Source organism: Mobula hypostoma, chromosome 10, assembly GCF_963921235.1.
Source record: "Mobula hypostoma chromosome 10, sMobHyp1.1, whole genome shotgun sequence".
In the NCBI taxonomy this organism is placed as follows: Eukaryota; Metazoa; Chordata; class Chondrichthyes; order Myliobatiformes; family Myliobatidae; genus Mobula; species Mobula hypostoma.
The window spans coordinates 71,933,168-71,951,308 of record NC_086106.1 but is presented as its reverse complement, the minus strand read 5'-3'; the positions used below and the strand labels follow the sequence as shown (position 1 = coordinate 71,951,308).

Genomic DNA, 18,141 nt, shown 5'->3' with positions numbered 1-18,141 from the left:
AGCTGACTCATATGGTTTCCTCATGCCTGGTAGCACATGCTTTGCGGCCCGGTGTTTGGCACTGCTGGGCTAGATCGTTAAGTAATATGAACCAAAAAAATTGATCTTTAGCTTCAGAAGAGGTGATAGAAACATAGAAACATAGAAAACCTATAGCACAGTACAGGCCCTTTGGCCCACAAAGCTGTGCCAAACGTGTCCTTACCTAGGCTTACCCATAGCCTTCTATTTTTCTAAGCTCCACGTAGCCATCCAGGAGTCTCTTAAAAGACCCTATCATTTCCGCCTCCACCACTGCTGCCGGCAGCCCATTCCACGCACTCACCACTCTCTGTGTAAAAAACTTACCCCTGACATCTGCTCTCTACCTACTTCCAAGTACCTTAAAACTATGCCCTCTCGTGCTAGCCATTTCAGCCCTGGGAAAAAGCCTCTGACTATCCACATGATCAATGCCTCTCATTATCTTGTACACCTCTATCAGGTTACCTCTCATCCTCCATCGCTACAAGGAGAAAAGGCCGAGTTCACTCATCCTATTCTCATAAGGCATGCTCCCCAATCCAGGCAACATCCTTGTAAATCTCCTTTGCACCCTTTCTATGGTTTCCACATCCTTCCTGTAGTGAGGCAACCTGAACTGAGCACAGTTCTCCAAGTGGGATCTGACCAGGGTCCTATATAGCTGCAACATTACCTCTCGGCTCTTAAACTCAATCCCACGACTGATGAAGGCCAACACTCCGTATGCCTTCTTATCCATAAAGTCAACCTGCATAGCAGCTTTGAATGTCCTATGGACTCAGACCCCAAGATCCCTCTGATCCTCCACACTGCCAAGACTCTTGCCATTAATACTATATTCTGCCATCATATTTGACCAACCAGAATGAACCACCTCACACTTATCTGGGTTGAACTCAATCTGCTACTTCTCAGCCCAGTTTTACATCCTATCAGTGTCCCGCTGTAACCTTTGACAGCCCTCCACACTATCCACAACACCCCCAACCTTTGTGTTATCAGGAAATTTACTAACCCATCCCTCTACTTCCTCACCCAGGTCATTTATAAAAATCACAAAGAGTAAGAGTCCCAGAACAGATCCCTGAGGCACACCACTGGTTACCGGCCTCCATGCAGAATATGACTTGTCTACAACCACACTTTGCCTTCTGTGGGCAAGCCAGTTCTGAATCCCCAAAGCAATGTCCCCTTGGATCCCATGCTTCCTTACTTTCTCAATAAGCCTTGCTTGGGATACCTTATCAAATGCCTTGCTAAAATCCAGAGACACTACATCTATGGCTGTACCTTCATCAATGTATTTAGTCACATCTTCAAAAAATTCAATCAGGCTCATAAGGCACGACCTGCCTTTGACAAAGCCATGCTGATTATTCCTAATCATATGATGCCTCTCCAAACGTTCATAAATCCTGCCTCTCAGGGTCTTCTCCATCAACTTCCCAACCACTGAAGTAACAATCACTGGTCTATAATTTCCTGGGCTATCCCTACTCCCTTTCTTGAATAAGGGAACAACATGCGCAACCCTCCAATCCTACAGAACCTCTACCGTCCTCTTTGATGATGCAAAGATTGTCGCGAGAGGCTCAGCAATCTCCTCCCTTGTTTTCCACAGAAGCCTGGGGTACATCCCATCGGGTCCCGGTGACTTATCCAACTTGATGCTTTCAAAAAGCTCCAGCACATCCTCTTCCTTAATATCTACATGCTTAAGCTTTTCAGACCACTGCAAGTCATCCCTACAATCACAGGATCCTTTTCCATAGTGAATACTGCAGCAAAATATTCATTAAGTACCTCTGCCATCTCCTCCGGTTCCATACCCACTTTTCTACTGTCGCACTTGATTGGTCCTATTCTCTCATGTCTTATCCTCTTGCTCTTCACATACTTGTAGAATGCCTTGAGGTTTTCCTTAATCCTGTCTGACAAGGCCTTCTCATGGCCCCTTCTGACTCTCCTAATTTCATTCTTAAGCTCCTTCCTGCTAGCCTTATAATCTTCTAGATCTCTATCATTACCTAGTGTTTTTTTTTGAACATTTTATAAGCTCTTCTTTTCATCTTGACTAGATTTACAACAGCCTTTGTACACCATGGTTCCTGTACCCTACCATTCTTTCCCTGTCTCATTGCAACATTCCTATGCAGAACCCCACACAAATATCCCCTGAACATTTGCCACATTTCTACTGTACATTTCCCTGAGAACATCTGTTTCCAATTTACGCTTCCAAGTTCCTGCCTGATAGCCTCATATTTCCCCTTACTCCATTTAAACATTTCCCTAATTTGTCTGTTCTTAACCCTCTCTAATGCTATGGTAAAGGAGATAAAGTGATTTGTCTTACAAAGCCCAAAGATCATGTAATCACACTATAATTCTAATTTTCAGTGCAAATGATTGATAATTGTTTGTTTGTTTCTTTGTTTACTTATTGATTGATTGCTTAGGCCTTTCCGGCCCTTCTAGCCGTGCCATCCAGTAACCCCCAATTTAACCCTAAACTATTCAAGGGACAATTTACAATGACCAATTAACTAACTAATTAGTACATCTTTGGATTGTGGGAGGAAACTGGAGCACCAAAAGAAAATGCATTCATTCCATGGGGATGATGTACCAACTTCTTACAGATGACATCGGGATTGAACTCCAAATTCCAATGCCCCTAGCTGTAATTGCCCCACACGTACTGCTATGCTACCGTGGCATCCTTAAACTTTAGCGCCAATGAAGCAAAACCTTTGCTGAAATATCTTCCCTTTCATTAACAGAGCTTTCTCCACATTCAAAAATGCATTTCATGCAAAGTTTCCAAAATTATGTTGGTTTTGAAAGAGCTATAATTTTAGGTCATAAAATTTTAGATGCATCAGTACCAAAAGACATATTTTTGCTTTTTATGTTGTTTCTTTTCTTGGTATTATTTTATTTCTTCTCACTCTGGGGCTTTTTTTTACTATGTAACACATTTTTTTATTTCCTTATATGCTACCGAAGAAGTAGTGATTGAAAAAATGAGATTGTTGGGTAGGATATTTCAGAATTTAAACCCAGCAACAATGAGGAAATTGTGACATATTTCCAAGTTAAGGTTGTGTTTGGCTTGGAGGAGTACCTGCACTTGGTGATACCCTTATCATTCTAAATGGCAAATAACAGAATTTTGGAAGGTGTTGCCTAAATAATTAAAATTCATTCTGCTCTTCAACCAATGATGTGCTTTTTATGTCAGATGCATGGCAACTACATTACGGAGGCAATTTGTTCAGATGGTTTTAAGAAGTCGGAGGCACGTTCATGACAAATAAATCACAGCATGTAACATGTTGAGATGTCAGCACTACGCAAGATCAATTGAGCTTTCCATACTCCAGAAAACCTTTTTATTTGTCATTCATCCCGGGAATCTTACATGGGACCTGCATATGCATTCAGCCATATATGATCAACGTCAAGCATAGTCTCCTTGAATATGTCCTGTCACCAATTCCAAACTTCCCACCCATCTCAATTTATTGCAGGCTTCTTTTAGGGACACAGGTATCTGCCCTTACTCCAAAAACAATGAAAACCCCATCAGCAGTCCACAGCAATTTTCCATTGTAATCCAACCTAACCATTAATGTCAAAATTTCCCTCCCATCATCTAAATGAAGTTTTAACACTACTTACTACCTATGGTGGGCACGTGGCCAAGTGGTTAAGGCGTTCATCTAGTTACCTCAAGATCGCTAGTTCGAACCTCAGCTGTGGCAGTGTGTTTGTGCCCTTGAGCAAGGCACTTAATCACATATTGCACTAGTCTGTGCGAGGAGTGGCGCCCCACACAGACTTCCAATCTGCGCCTTGTAAGGCATGAAAATGCCCGACACAGGCCTCTCATGGTCTGAGTCGACATTCCCTCCCCTACTACCTCTGCACCTCTGTTTATCTTGACACTATATCCAGTAAAACTCAAGCCATCTTGTCCAACCTACTTGTTCCTCTGGCATTTTGGAAGTTGTGGAAACGATATTGTGTGCCCTGATTGGGAAAGACTAATTCTGCTGCTCAGGTACTCTGTGCACTGAACAATATAAAGTTGCACTTTCTCATTGCTCCTTGTTTTTTCTGTACGTAGCCTCCATTTTGCAAATCAAAATAAACTTGTCATAGATCTTTCTGTCTGATCAATGTCTATTCAATGGCTTAATATTATGCAAGATGAGCTTCAAGTATTACGTTCTTAAGAGAAAATACTAGCTATCTCATCATCAAACTGCTTTTGCACTCTACTTTCTAGTAGAGATTTGAGCCATGATTAAGAGGGAAAATATCACATATGACCTCCAATCCATGGAGGCCATTGGCTTTAGCAGTCATTGGCTAGACTGATGAACAGAAACACAATCTTGGGTCTTATGCCTGAAAGTGTGTACTGATTAGATTAGATTAGATTAGATTCAACTTAATTATCATTGTGCCGAGTACAGATACAAAGCCAATGAAATGCAGTAAGCATCTGACCAGAAATGCAAAGAATAGTGTTATTTACAAAATAACTGCGAATAAAAAGTAAGTGCTACAGCACATGATGATGGTAGCATACAGTAGTTTAGGTGCTATTTCCTGTGCCTGGCATTACACTGGTAGTCACTGTTTTGATTCTTGCTCCAAGAATGTTCAGCAGGCCAGATAGGGCATTTTCAACCCAAGAGAGAGGAGGACAGATTGAAGAGGAGAGGCTGAGACAGATTCCAAAGTAATTTTCTTTTTATTGATATATACTAGAAATTGCCATATGCCTAAAGAAATTTATTGTCATATTATTGTATGACGCACCAATGATTTATCCAGATATGTGGGCCCTCTGCTGCAAGCTTTAATAGCGTCTGAGGCTCAGAGAGAGATAAACATTAACTAGAGCATTAAGCAAACGGGACATTGGGATGCCATCTCGCCCACATATTTCATTAAAATACTGAAGTATCAGAAAGTATTGACACACAAGTATCACATGAAGAGCAGGTGGAACAGTGCTAATGTTTCATAGGGGAAGTGGGGCATTCTACTTCCCAGATGGGCCAATGGCCTACAAAAGAAGAGAGAGGGTGAGGGTGCGGACCTGTAGATCCTTGGTACATTTACTGACGCAACCTATAAAATATTTCATATTTCCTATCAAGGACACATTAGTAGATAAGTTTATTGGCCTCTAGTAATTGTCCCCAGTATGTGAGTGAGTGGAAGGCGTGAATGGGTATTTGGGGAGTATAAAATGGGGTGAATGTAGGATTAATGTAATTGAATGCTTAATAATTGGTGAGGGCATGATGAACGTAAAGGGCTGTTTCTGTGCTCTGAGTCTCTTTGACATTACGATTCTGTGATTTTTCAGCAAATGCTATCAACGTAAGCACTTCCTCTTTTTAACTGTCATTCCTTTCCCACTTTTATTGTCAAAATGTCAAAATACTTACTTTTAACAGGGAGACAATACTTCTATTCTTTACAAGCAAGCCAGTTAGTTACTTTCCTTATTTCCAATCCAGAAAATGACTTATTTGTAATCTGCAGAACGTTATGTTCCATTGAGAGTTTGTTCCCACTTTAGTGGATTATGAACAGAGAAATTCAGAGCAAGATTTGACCAATCAGTCTTTCAAATTTGCCTTACCATTTAATAAGTTTATGCCTGATCTGACTTTAATTTCAACTCAGCCTTCTCAACCCTCTGCACTAAACATATCATTTTGTGTATCCCTTTATCTACTTCTACCTCAGAAGAAACATTCATAGATTCTTCTTCTACTACTCTTTGAGGAAGAGACTTCCAAAGACTTATGACAATCCAATGAGTAAGAATTCTCCTCTGTTGAAAATGGGCAACCCCTTAATTTTAAACAGTGATCCCTTGTTCCAGGTTCTTCCATGAGAAGCACCCTCTCGAAGTACACTTTGTCAAGACCCTTCATGTTTCAATTAATTCTAACTGATTTATGAAACATTTTTTTTTAACATTTTAAGAATCAGAATCTGTTTTACTGAGCTGGTCTTTAATATGCCAGGAATTCTAATCTAGTCATCTCTCCATGAGATCTGTCTACTTCCAATAGAGAAGATGGAGACAGCAATTGACCAATAAGAGCAATAAATGGATCTTAATACCATGTGAAGAAGTGGAGGAAGCAATTTAAGCAGCAGACCAGTAGAAAGAGATAGACAAGAGTATCAGACATGAGGATCAATAAGAGGGTCGTTGCATATTTCTTCTCTTAGAGCCACTTTTCAGCAGCAGTCAGCTTTTCTGAAGCCATCTCCCAGATTTCGTGTTGTCCACACTTGACAGGACTTGAGCCTTCGGTGAACCATACATAAACTTTCCTTTCACACACTCAGACAAGGATAAGGATGGGACTATGGGCAATCAGGTGTGAGAGAGGGTTGATGATCATGTAGATCTAAAATGGTGCTGGGATGAGATGGTGAAGAATAGTGGCCAAAGCATTTAAGAGCCAGTCAGGTTCTGGATATAGTATGGTAGCAATTGACTGGAGATCAGAACCTTGTGGTGGAGTGAAAGATCATTGAAGTCTTGACTGCCGTTGTGGGACTTCTCTGATTGGGAAATGAGATTAGTGGTTGAGGGTTGGTTGTGATCATGGATGGGAATATTGTGTGGTGGAGAAATGGTAGCCAGATGAACTGGAAAGATTACCTGCATGAGGTCTCAGCCAAGAGTAGTATTATCAACAGCTCCTTGTTGTGGGAATACCACATTGTAAGAACGTGTGAACACTTTTTCAAAATTACATACCTGGGAAAGAAATCACATGGCCTAGTCTGAAAGGGGTGCTTTGAACCAGAATTGCTTGGTCAGGTTTCCAGAAGCGCTTTTTTTAAATCCAGAAATGGCTGCAGGCTCATTCTACTCCACAACATTGGAATTGGAATTTTGTTTATTATTCTTACGTGAATTGTATACTATTCATGCAGATCAAGTCATTACACAGTGCATTAAAGTAGAACAAGTAAACCAATAACAGAATACAGAATGAAGTGTAGCAGCTACAGAAAAAGTGCAGAATAAACTGCATGATCATAATGAGGTAGCTTATGAAGTCAAGTGTCCATCTTACTCTGCAAGGGCACCACTCAATAGTCTTATTATAGTGGGGTAGAAGCTTTCCATGAGCCTTGTGGTACATGCTTTTAGGATTTTGTATCTTCTGCCCAGTTGTAAGTGGGAGAAAAGAGAATGTCCAGGGTGAATGGGGTCTTTAATTCTGCTGGCTGCTTTACTGAGGGAATGGGAAGAGTAGACGAAGTCCATGGAGGGAAGGTTGGTTCCTCTGATATGCTGAGCTATGCTCTGAACTTGCTGCGGTTTCTTGTGGTCATGAGCAGAGCAGTTGCCATACCAAGCCGTGATGGATCCAGACTGAATGCTTTCTATGGACTTCGATAACCTCAGCAATAAAAACAATTCTCATGATGGATTATGCTGAAAATCACCGCAATGTGCCTTGGACTTAATGTTCTGTTTATTCGTCATTTTCTCTTTTAGACTGTGATCTAATGACCAGGATGTGTCATATATTATCATCAAAATAGAAAGGCTTTGAAATTGTATCTTTGTACATCAGTGTACAACTATTTAACATGGGCCTGATGTTTATCTCTGTACTATTTGAGCAGATAGATTGATCCATTTGAAAATAAATAGCTCAACTGCTGTGCAGAAATGATGGAGAAGGCACTTCAGGGTTGAGTATTGATATACTGGTATTCCACTGTGTAATGTAAAGGACATTGATAAGAAACATATAGAAAATTATATAGAATAGAAACAAAATAAAATCCTTTTTATTTCCAGGAGCTGTTTGTTATGATTCTTTCACATTTTAAACTGCAACCTTGAAATCTCAGCCTGATTGGTTTAATTCATATTGTAATGTTATTGTATTTTAGTTATTGTGATCTTTCATTCTGAAATGCAGTTTAGTTTTGTGAAGGGAAGATTTGAATTGAATTGACTTTATTTCTTACATGCTTCATGTACATGAAGAGTAAAAATCTTTACATCTCTGTCTAAAGGTGCAATGTGCAATCATAGTCATTTATAATAAATGGAACAGTCAATGTAACATAGAACGACACTGAAATCGGAGTGAGTTAATCAGTCTGATGGCCTGGTGGAAGAAGCTGTCCCAGAGCCTGTTGGTCCTGGCTTTATGCTGCGGTACTATTTCCCAGATGCTAGCAGCTGGCTGTGGTTGGGGTGACTTGGATCCCCAATGGTCCAACGGGCCCTTTTCACACACCTGTCTTTGTAAATGTCCTGAATCATGGGAAGTTCACAACTGCAGGTGCGCTGGGCCATCCCACCACTCAGCAGAATCCTGCGATTTTTGATTGAGAATGAGGGTGTAGGGAATGGAACATTTTTTTAACTTTAGTCACATGGATTAATGTTCTCTTAATGATGTTACCTGTAAAGTGACTATCTGCCTTGTATTCGCTCCCACTATTTAGTTGAATTCACTCCAATAGATAGGAAAAGAAGGTGGTTGTACAGCTGGCAGCCGCTTCTGTTACCTCTCCTTAGGGAGCTTCATAGGAGTGAAGATGTCTTGCTGGATTGAAATTGAACCAAATGATTTTCACAGGCAGAAGATAGGAACAATGTTTTTCTTAAAGAAAGGTAAAATTAATTATTGCTTAGTACATTAGTTAGAATTCAGACAGTTCTGTGTGCTTTTGAAGGCCTTTTTATTGGAAAGATATGAAAGCCAGCGAGAATATAGAGCTTCAATTTGCCAGAACAATGCTAGGAATGGCAAGCTATAGTTATGTGTAGACACTTGAGATACTAAAACTAATTCCATTGGAGTAGAGAAAGATTAGAGATAATTGAATAGAGGTTTATAAATCTATGCAGGATTTTGTCAAGTGAATAAGGATAGACCATTTCATCTGGTTGGGGAGTTACTGACAAGGGCCATCAATTTAAAATTGTCATAAGGAGAGGTGAGAGATTAAGAGATGTTTCTTTCCATAATGAATTTTGATGATACAAAATTAACACTTAGGCTACATTTTAAATGAAAGTACTCTATAATGTCAAACAGATGGCAATCCATCTTGAATATCTGATAATCAGAAAAATACAAATTTTTGTGACGAAAGGACTGCTGCCTGAGCTATTGATGGTGGAGGAAGTAGGAAGAGGGATGCACAGTAGCCTAAGAAAGATTTACTGTAGAGACATTTAGTTCCTTTTCAAGATGCCTCTTGAACACTGAAGAATTTTTGGAATTGTGATCACCATTCTAAAGATGGAAATATAGCAGCCTTTTGCAGTGCAGCTTAAATAATCTAAAGAAATTTGCCTTTGTGTCTCTAAGATAAAGAATGGAAAATTCATTCCTAACTTTTGATTCCACGGTGAACAGTGCTTGTTTGGGAGAGAATTGCCTGTGGCATCAGTCTTGATTTCAAAATGATGAATTAGTTTGGAGTTAACTAGGGAAGAGGTCCAATTGAATGAGGTAGACATGTACTCATGTCCCAGCCAGCACCTTCAGGCGTAAGAGGACATGACGGTAGAGTAGATGTAAAGCTGCAAGTAAATGAGTTAACCTAAGTTCAAAGGATATCCATTCATAAAAATTTGGGAGATCAGTGTAAGTCCCTGCTATGATGATGGGATTCGTTAACTGGGATATTACAGTAATCATGATTAAACTGAATTTTGTTGAAAGACTACAGCCAGCATGATCATAACATTAAAAAGCAAATAGATTAAAAGATGTGCAACATCCTTGTGTCTTTTTTTTGAAAAACAGTGGCACCTAACTTTATTAACTACATATGAATTCAGGACATTGTTGAACTTACATTTTTATATACAAGGGGTGATTGATAAATTTGCGGCCTAAGGTAGAAGGATTCAATTTTAGAAAACCTAGCACATTTATTTTTCAACATAGTCCCCTCCTACATTTGCACACTTAGCCCAGCAGTCGTGGAGCATACGGATCTTGGACCTCCAGAAACTGTCCACAGCAGGGGTGATCGATATGTTCATGGCCTAAGGTAGAAGGAGATAAGTTATCCGGTTCTTGTTACATGCACATGCAGTTCAAAGCTTTGAGTGATTATGCAGAAAGTTTGAAGTTAATAATTCATCTCCTTCTACCTTAGGCCACAAACCTATCAATCACCCCTCGTCGTCCAAGAAATTTCGATAAAATCTCAATAAAACCATTGAAAACATACTGCTACAGTAACTATTTTAAGAACATGGTTTATGAACCATATCATTCACATCTGCCATTTTGGCAACAAGTACTTATTTTTATTTCTGCCAGGATTCTACTATTATTGCTGCTTGCTACAATGTGGATCTCTACTCATTGAAGTGCAATTAGGAACGTTAACAGTGAATACATTAATGAATTGGATTCACATATTATTTGGTTTCTCTGAGCATTTTAGAATTTATGTGTTCATATAATTCAGAGCCATTAAATTGGCTTTTCTCATTTGACGTCAGATGTATGGCATTTACGGCCTGAAAATCATAGGTTTGATTTGAAAGGTTGTTTTCTTGTTTTGGCTGGGCAAGAATTTATCAATTCTTAACAAGTCTTTGCAAAGCACACTATTCATTCAAGGATATTTCTATCATAAGGTAAGGATTGGGAATTAAGCATTCAATGTAAAGTTTCATAAAGTCAAGAGGCCATAATTCATGGAAAGTGGACAATGCTGAGAATACTAGAGTTTACATCTTATCACTAAATCTCTTGGAAAAGGTGAAAGAGCCAATTGCTTAAACTACTGCTGCATGTGGCAATTGTGCTCTTTTAGCCTTCCAGATATCAGCTATTTTGGGTTTGGTTAAGGATTCCCCTTCAAGGAGATCTTCTTTAAGTCTACTTCCTCTCACATTAACTTTATGCCTTTTTGTTTTCAATACCACTATCATGGGGATATGATACCTACTAACTACCCTAACAAACTTTATGAAAGATATCAAACACTTTGGATTCCTTTGGTGCTGTACTTAGCATGGGGAGAGGAAATATTCGTTGTGCCTTGCTTGTGTTGTTGGTGTTTCTCAAGGATGCATCTTAGCCCACTGTTCTACTCTCTCTCAAACAGCATCTATAAATTTGCCGATGACACAACTATTGTTGGCAGAATTTCAGATGGTGACGAGCTGACGTACAGGATTGAATTAGATCAGCTAGCTGAGAGGTGTTACAGCAGCAATGTTGCACTTAACATCAGTAAGAATGAAAGGAAGGAGATTTCAGGAAGAGGACGTCAAGGGAACACACACCAGTCCTCATTGAGGGGTCAGAAGTGGAATGTGTGAGCAGTTTCAAGTTCCTGGGTGTCAACATCTCGGAGGATCTATTCTGGATCCAACACATATTGATGCAATTACAAAGAAGGCATGATGGCAGCTATATTTCATTAGGATTTTGTGGAGAATTGGTATTTTACCAAAGAATCTCACCAATTTCTGCAGATATACCAATGAGAGTATTCTAACTGGTTGCATCACTATCTGGTATGGAGGGACCACTGCACAGGATAAAAAAAGTTGCAGAAAGTTGTAAACTCTAGCAGTCCAATCATGGCCACTTGCCTCCCCAGTATCCAGAACACCTTCAAAAGACAATGCCTCAAGAAGGCAGCATCCAAAATTAATGACCCACAACACCCGGGAGGAGCCCTCTTCTCGTTCCTTCCATCAAGGAGGAGGTACAGGGACTTGAAGACAAACACTCAACATTTCAGTAACATCTTCTTTCCCTCTGCCATCAGATTTCTGAATAGGCAATGAACCCCTGACCATTACCTCAGTATCTTTTTTCTCTTTTTACATTACTTATATAAGTGTACTTCTTTTTGGAATTTAAGGTTTTTATTATTATCTATTGCAATATATTGCTCCTCCAAAGCAACACATTTCATGACGTACAGTATGCCAGTGATATTAAACCTGATTCTGATTCTGAAAGGCTTTGGTAAGTAGGGAGGTCAGTCACAAGCTATAGAAGACCAAGCCCCTGAACCACTCTAGTACCAGTGGAGTTTAAGTTTGTTTTAGTTTAAGGTTGTTAATGACCTGCAGGATGCAAGTAATGCCAGTGAATACCAAGGCAAGGTGCTCAGCCAGTTGTTTAGGAAACTTTATTCGAGTTTCTCTTATCTTTCAAATTCTCTGGCCTTCTGTATCAGAGTTGGAATCAGTTTCATTATCACTGACTCATAGGATCTGAAAATTGTGCAAAAGAAGAATCTCCTGGACCATTCAGAAACCTCATGGCAAGGGGAAGTAACTCGACATTAGTAATGAATCTCACCTTCATGAGACTTTACCTCTCGAAAATGTTACATTTTACAATGCCCAACCTGCTCTTTGCAGCATCTTATGTATTATTTTGGTTTCCCAGATTTGAAGCACTTTTGTGCACCTTGCATTTGTGGATATTTTGTGAATAAAAATGTCATGTTATAATTTTTAAAAATACACATTTTGCTCTGTCCTTCTAATTCTCAGTGTTCTCACTATTATTCCAATGATGTCAATGCTTGTCTTTAAGTATTATTTAAGGGAATATATTCTCATATTTCATTATGATGTAAACAGATACCATTCTTCCCATCAAGTTTATACCAGCTCTGAGAACAGTTCCACTTTTCCACATATTTCCCTCTGTCCATTGTCTGTCACGTGAGTCACAACACAGATACAGGTCCATCAACCCAAAAAGTCTATTCCAGCTGCAGTGGCCACCCATCTAGTCCCTATTCTTTGTGTTTGGCCAGTATCCCGCTGAGCCCCAACTCTCACATCCCTGTCCAAGTACTTTTTAAATGATACCATTGTATCTGCCTCAGCCACTTCTTCTGGCAACTCATTTCATATACTGACTTACCACTATCGGATTCCCTTAAATCTTTTCCCTCTCACCCTGAATCTAAGAATCCTGGTTTTGATCTCCCCTACCATGAGAAACAGACTATTACCATCCACCTTATCTATACCCCTCATAATTTAAGCATTTCTATAAGGTCACCCCTCATTCAAATTTCAATGTACATTTATTATCAAACTATGTATATTTTATACAATCTTGAGATTTGTCTTCTTACAGGCAGCCAAAAAACAAAGAAATCCAGTAGAACCCACTAAAAAAGCACCAAATGTGCAGGGGAAAAAAAAACAAATCGTGCAAACAATAGAAGTAAGTAAATAACATTCAGAAATGAAGTTCATGAGGGTGAGTCCACAGTCACAAGGGCAGTCATTACTGCAGCTGATCCAGGAGTCCATTAGTTGCAGGCCATAGCCTCAGTTCTGTGCACAGATGAATAAACCTCGTGAGCAGTGAGCTCTACGCCGGCCCGTCCCTTGCCTCCCGTCCTGACACCCTGACCTTTTCAATATGGCCCAGTGGGTGCTTAAGTCAACCAAACAGCATGTTGTCCCTCAGTCTAGGGCCTGGGCCCTACTGCTTCTACATACTCTTGGGCCTGGGGCCCTGCTCACTCGATGTGGCCTGTACCCAACCTTTCCAATCTGGCCCAGCGTTCAAATCGATGCTTAAATTGAATCACCTTTAAGTCCAACCCAGCAATGGCCAAACATTGGCTTTTTTTCCCACCCTCATGCCCAGGCCCTGTTTCTTTGCTCAAAGGCTTGTGGAATCTATTACAGAGTCACAAAATGGTTATAGCATAGAAGAAAGCCTTTTGGCTTATTGTGTTCATTCAAGATCTGTGCAGGATTAATCCGGTTAGGCCAGCTCTCCTATCCTTTTCTCACAGGCCTGCAAATACTCTCCTTTCATATAGGTACTTAGTTCCATTTTAAATGCCACTGTTCTGTCTATACTCAGTCTTACACTGAGTGTTTATGCTGCTATAGTCCATCCACTTCAATGCTCAATGTGTTGTGTATTCAGAGATGCTCTTCTGCATACCATACCACTGTTGGTTATTTGAGTTAATGTTGCCTTCCTGTCAGCTTGAACCAGTCTGGCCTTTCTTCTCTGACCTTTCTCATTAACAAGGACTTTTCACCTACAGAAGTGCCGCTCATTGGATATTTTTTGTTGTTTGCACCATTCTGTGTAAACTCTTGAGACTGAGTCCCAGGAGATCAGCAGGTTCTGAGCTACTCAAACCACTCCATCTGGCACCAACAAATCATTCCAGGGTTAGAGTCACTTAGATCACATTTCTTCCCCATTCTGATATTTGGCCTGAACAATAATTAAACTTCTCAACCACATGTGCATGCTTTTATGCACTGAGTTGCTGCCACATGATTTGCTGTTTAGATAGTTGCATTAAGGAGCAGGTGTAGCGAATAAAGTGGCCACAAGGTATAATTCCACTGCAGGCCTTGACAGTATAATATATAACTTAACCACTTATTACTACATGTTTAAATAAAACCCTCATTTCACTTCCAGTTTTTTTTCCAATCACTCTCACTTATTGTCTCTGAATCTTTGGTCCACCCACCTATTATTTGTCATTTATCTCCTAACTCCGTCCATTCACAAATTTAAATTAATTACGGTTCATGAATAGTTAGATCTCCTTACCCCTCTTCAGTTTCAAGGGGTAGAATTATACTTTACTAATCTATAAACAACCTCATTGCTGTAATTATTTTGGTTAGCATCCTCTGCACCCCTCTAAAGATTTAATTATCAAACAAAAAGGGAAAGATACTGGAAACACACAGCAGGTCAAGCAGCATCTGTAGTAAGAGATTAAAAGTGAATGTTCAGAACAAGAATCATTTGTTAAGAATCTGGAACATTGGTTCTGTTTCTTTTTTGTTGTATTTTTTTAAAATTTCTGTTTCCTTCACTTTTCAAAGCTATTTGAGGTAAGCTCAATTACAAACTTCAAAGTCTGATTTTGTTAAGTGTTATTTTTGGGAAATGGATTTACAGGTATGGAATTTAATTTAAAATACTAATTAATAGTAGAAGAAGCTTGAGAGGATGAATAAACTACTCTTGTTTTTATCTTCTCAAGTGGCTACTCTGTTTATAAAGAATTAGTCATGGTATGTTAGCAGATGGTTTGACTACCAGTGTATCACAGTGGAAGCATTTCAAAGAAATCCATATGCAAGTAGCAGTCAAAGCCTGTCCTGAGGCAACATCATGAATATCCATTTAGCACTGCTTCACAAAAGTAAAAGGGATCTTCAGGGCATTTTCTGATTACTCTTCTGCATATGGAGACAGAGGCCATTTGTAAACTTAATTCAGAAATGAGACTGAACTGGAAACCTTCCAAACAAGACACATGGATCCTAGGTACAAGTGCAGAGGAGATGCAAGGAAACTACTTTGAGTACATGGAAGTGGTGGGGGAGAGGGTAGAGGGCATGGTGATAAGAAGCATAGATACAGTATAATGCATTTTTTTACAGTGCAGATAATTCTTTTGGCCTAGTCCCTGTGGCATCCTCATGTTGTGGATTTATTGCTTCCAGGTTGACCTTGTTCAAAATGCTTCAATTGTTTCAGTGAGTGATGCCAAGTACATTTTTATAATGAACACTTCCACTCTAGAATGCAAACACAGTAGCATTTGGGAATCCTGTAATTATATTCAAAGTGTTTTAAGGACGGAGATGTCCAGTGAATTACTGCAAAGAACAGATTACTAGTTTAATAAATTGCAAGTAGCAACAATGATTGCAAATGGTGTTACAGATTCATTTTTAGCAGATGTACAGTAAAACAGTTAAGTCCTCCAAAACCTAAAATATATGTGTGTCTCTTTATTATAAAGAATTTGAAATCTGCTCCCATTTGAGCATCAATATCGGTACAAAATACTCCCAGATAAGATGTACAATTTGACAGATACAAAGTTGGTTGTGCTCTTGATCAACAATGTATTTTAATTTAGACTCAGTAATCGCAGACATTTTACCCTCAAGTTGCTTAGCAACAAAGTCGACAAAATTAGACAAATAGGCACCAATGTCAAATGCCCAAAACTTTGAAATTATATTTTGCTCTATTAAAATACAGATGCTACAACAGAAACATGGCCTCCAGTCATTATAACTGACAAACATTTGTGTTTATTATCAGCTTCAGGGATCTTGAAATTATTTACTTTCATTTTAATGTGCAATGTTTGATTTATGACAATATGTGTACTCTTTCTGTCAAATTATTATTTCCAGAATTCTTAACAGTGTAAGATAATTTCTTGAAGAACATAATAGCAAAAGATTGCATTTAATTTTGTATAGCTGTTTAAAGTTGTCATTTATCTGGATGAAGACAACCAAGAAAACAAAAGTTGGAAGATGTTATAAATCTGAAAGAAACATGGTGTGTTCTGAAATCCCTTGGATGCTTGAAAAGTATCAGTGCCGGGAATAAATGCTTTGGGTGTGCAAGCTTTCCTCCCCAAAGATATTACAGATTTTTTAAAAATTTGAAGTGGGAAGAAGGGGGGAAGAAATGTGGTGAAATTTTAGTGATAAAAAAAAACAAAATGATACATGAAATGGTTTTGGAGAAGATGGGAATGGCAAAATGTCAGAGTGAATGGGAGCACTGATATCATGGTATTCCTGGATTATGGTAGGGCTGAACTAACAATGCCAAAATAAAAATTGTTAGTAATCTGGAAATATTTTTGAAAAATGATGTGTTGTCCGTAACACAGTGGATTGCCAAAGGTAACCAACTGGTTAACTAATATCCTACAGGGAAGTAAATTTTACTTGCTCTGGTCCACATGTGGCTCCAAATCTACAGATTATGGTTGACTATGAAAAATCTTCAGCAAGCAAATACCTTCAGGAGCAACTTTTTTTTAAAACAAAGGGTAGTTATCTATGTGGAATCAGCTACCAGAGAAGTGGTTGAAGCTGATACAACAACAGCTTTTGAAAGACAGGCACATTTTTTGGAAAGGTTTAGAAGCTTACGGTCAAATGTTGGCAAATGAGACTATCTTGGACATCACGAACAAGTCAGACTGAAGGGCTTCTTTCCATATTGCAGAACTATGACTCTATCATTTTGTTGAAGGGCCAGTTGTTGAGATACTCTGTAGCATAAAAGACCACAGATGCCAAACACTAACAGTTGTGTAAGTACTTAGAATCTCAACAAATATTCTTTTGCATGCTGCAGTAGGGGATGAGGTTGTTAGTTCAGGATCTTGTAGGTCATATAAGTTCACGTGGGGTGGGGTTTGTGAGTGGCCATCCAAGGCTGTAGGTTGTGGATGTGGAAATAATTGTGCTGAAGGCCCAAGAAAGGGTGATTCAAAAGAAAGATTTGCCAGTTTCAGTAGTTATTTCTTAATGCATACCTATCGAAGGTGAGTTTCAAGTGCAGTCCTTGATGATTTGGGAAATGATCAACCAAGTTCCTAAAGCATTGCAGGAGTGGATATGATCCAAACTTTAAGAAATGACATTGAGGTTGATAATTCTTCCAATGGGGATGTACTGTGCATATTTCAGATGCTGATTCCATTCAGTGTTGATCCATGGAGGATCACAAGTGAAAAGGCGGATTTTGTGCAACCTCGAGTCAATACGTGATTTTTATTTACTCTTGAATTTATTATTGACCGGACAATCAATAGAATTGATATACAGAGAGATGTTAGGGTCCAAAATTTGGCACACAATTCAATACAGTGGTAAAGAACACTCATGGCATACTTACCCTTATTTGTGAAGTCACTGAGTTTAGTAGTCAAGTTTTGTTCCAGCTTTATAAAATTTTGGTTGGGTTCCATCTGAAGTTTGGTTGCTCCATTATAGGAAAGATGTGAAGTCTATGGAGAGTGTGCAGAAGAGCTTTATTCAAATGCTGCTTGGACTAGTGGGTATATGCTAGAAAGAAGGTTGGATGAACAAGGGGTACACACACAAAAAGCTGGAGGAATTCAGTAAGTGAGGCAGCATCTATGGAAAAGAACAAAGAGTCATGCCTCAGGCTGAGACTCTTTGTCAAGACCCTTCATTGTCCTGATGAATGGCCTTGGCCTGAAACGTTGACTCTTTATTCCATTCCATAGATGCTGCCTGATCTG

At 39.2% G+C, this 18,141-nt stretch overlaps 1 protein-coding gene across 1 annotated transcript in view; it reads left to right on the top strand.

Annotated features, from left to right (window-relative positions):
- The window catches only part of pcdh11 (protocadherin 11), an 828,012-nt gene that overhangs the window by 481,327 nt on the left and 328,544 nt on the right, over window positions 1–18,141 (top strand). The window lies entirely within an intron of this gene.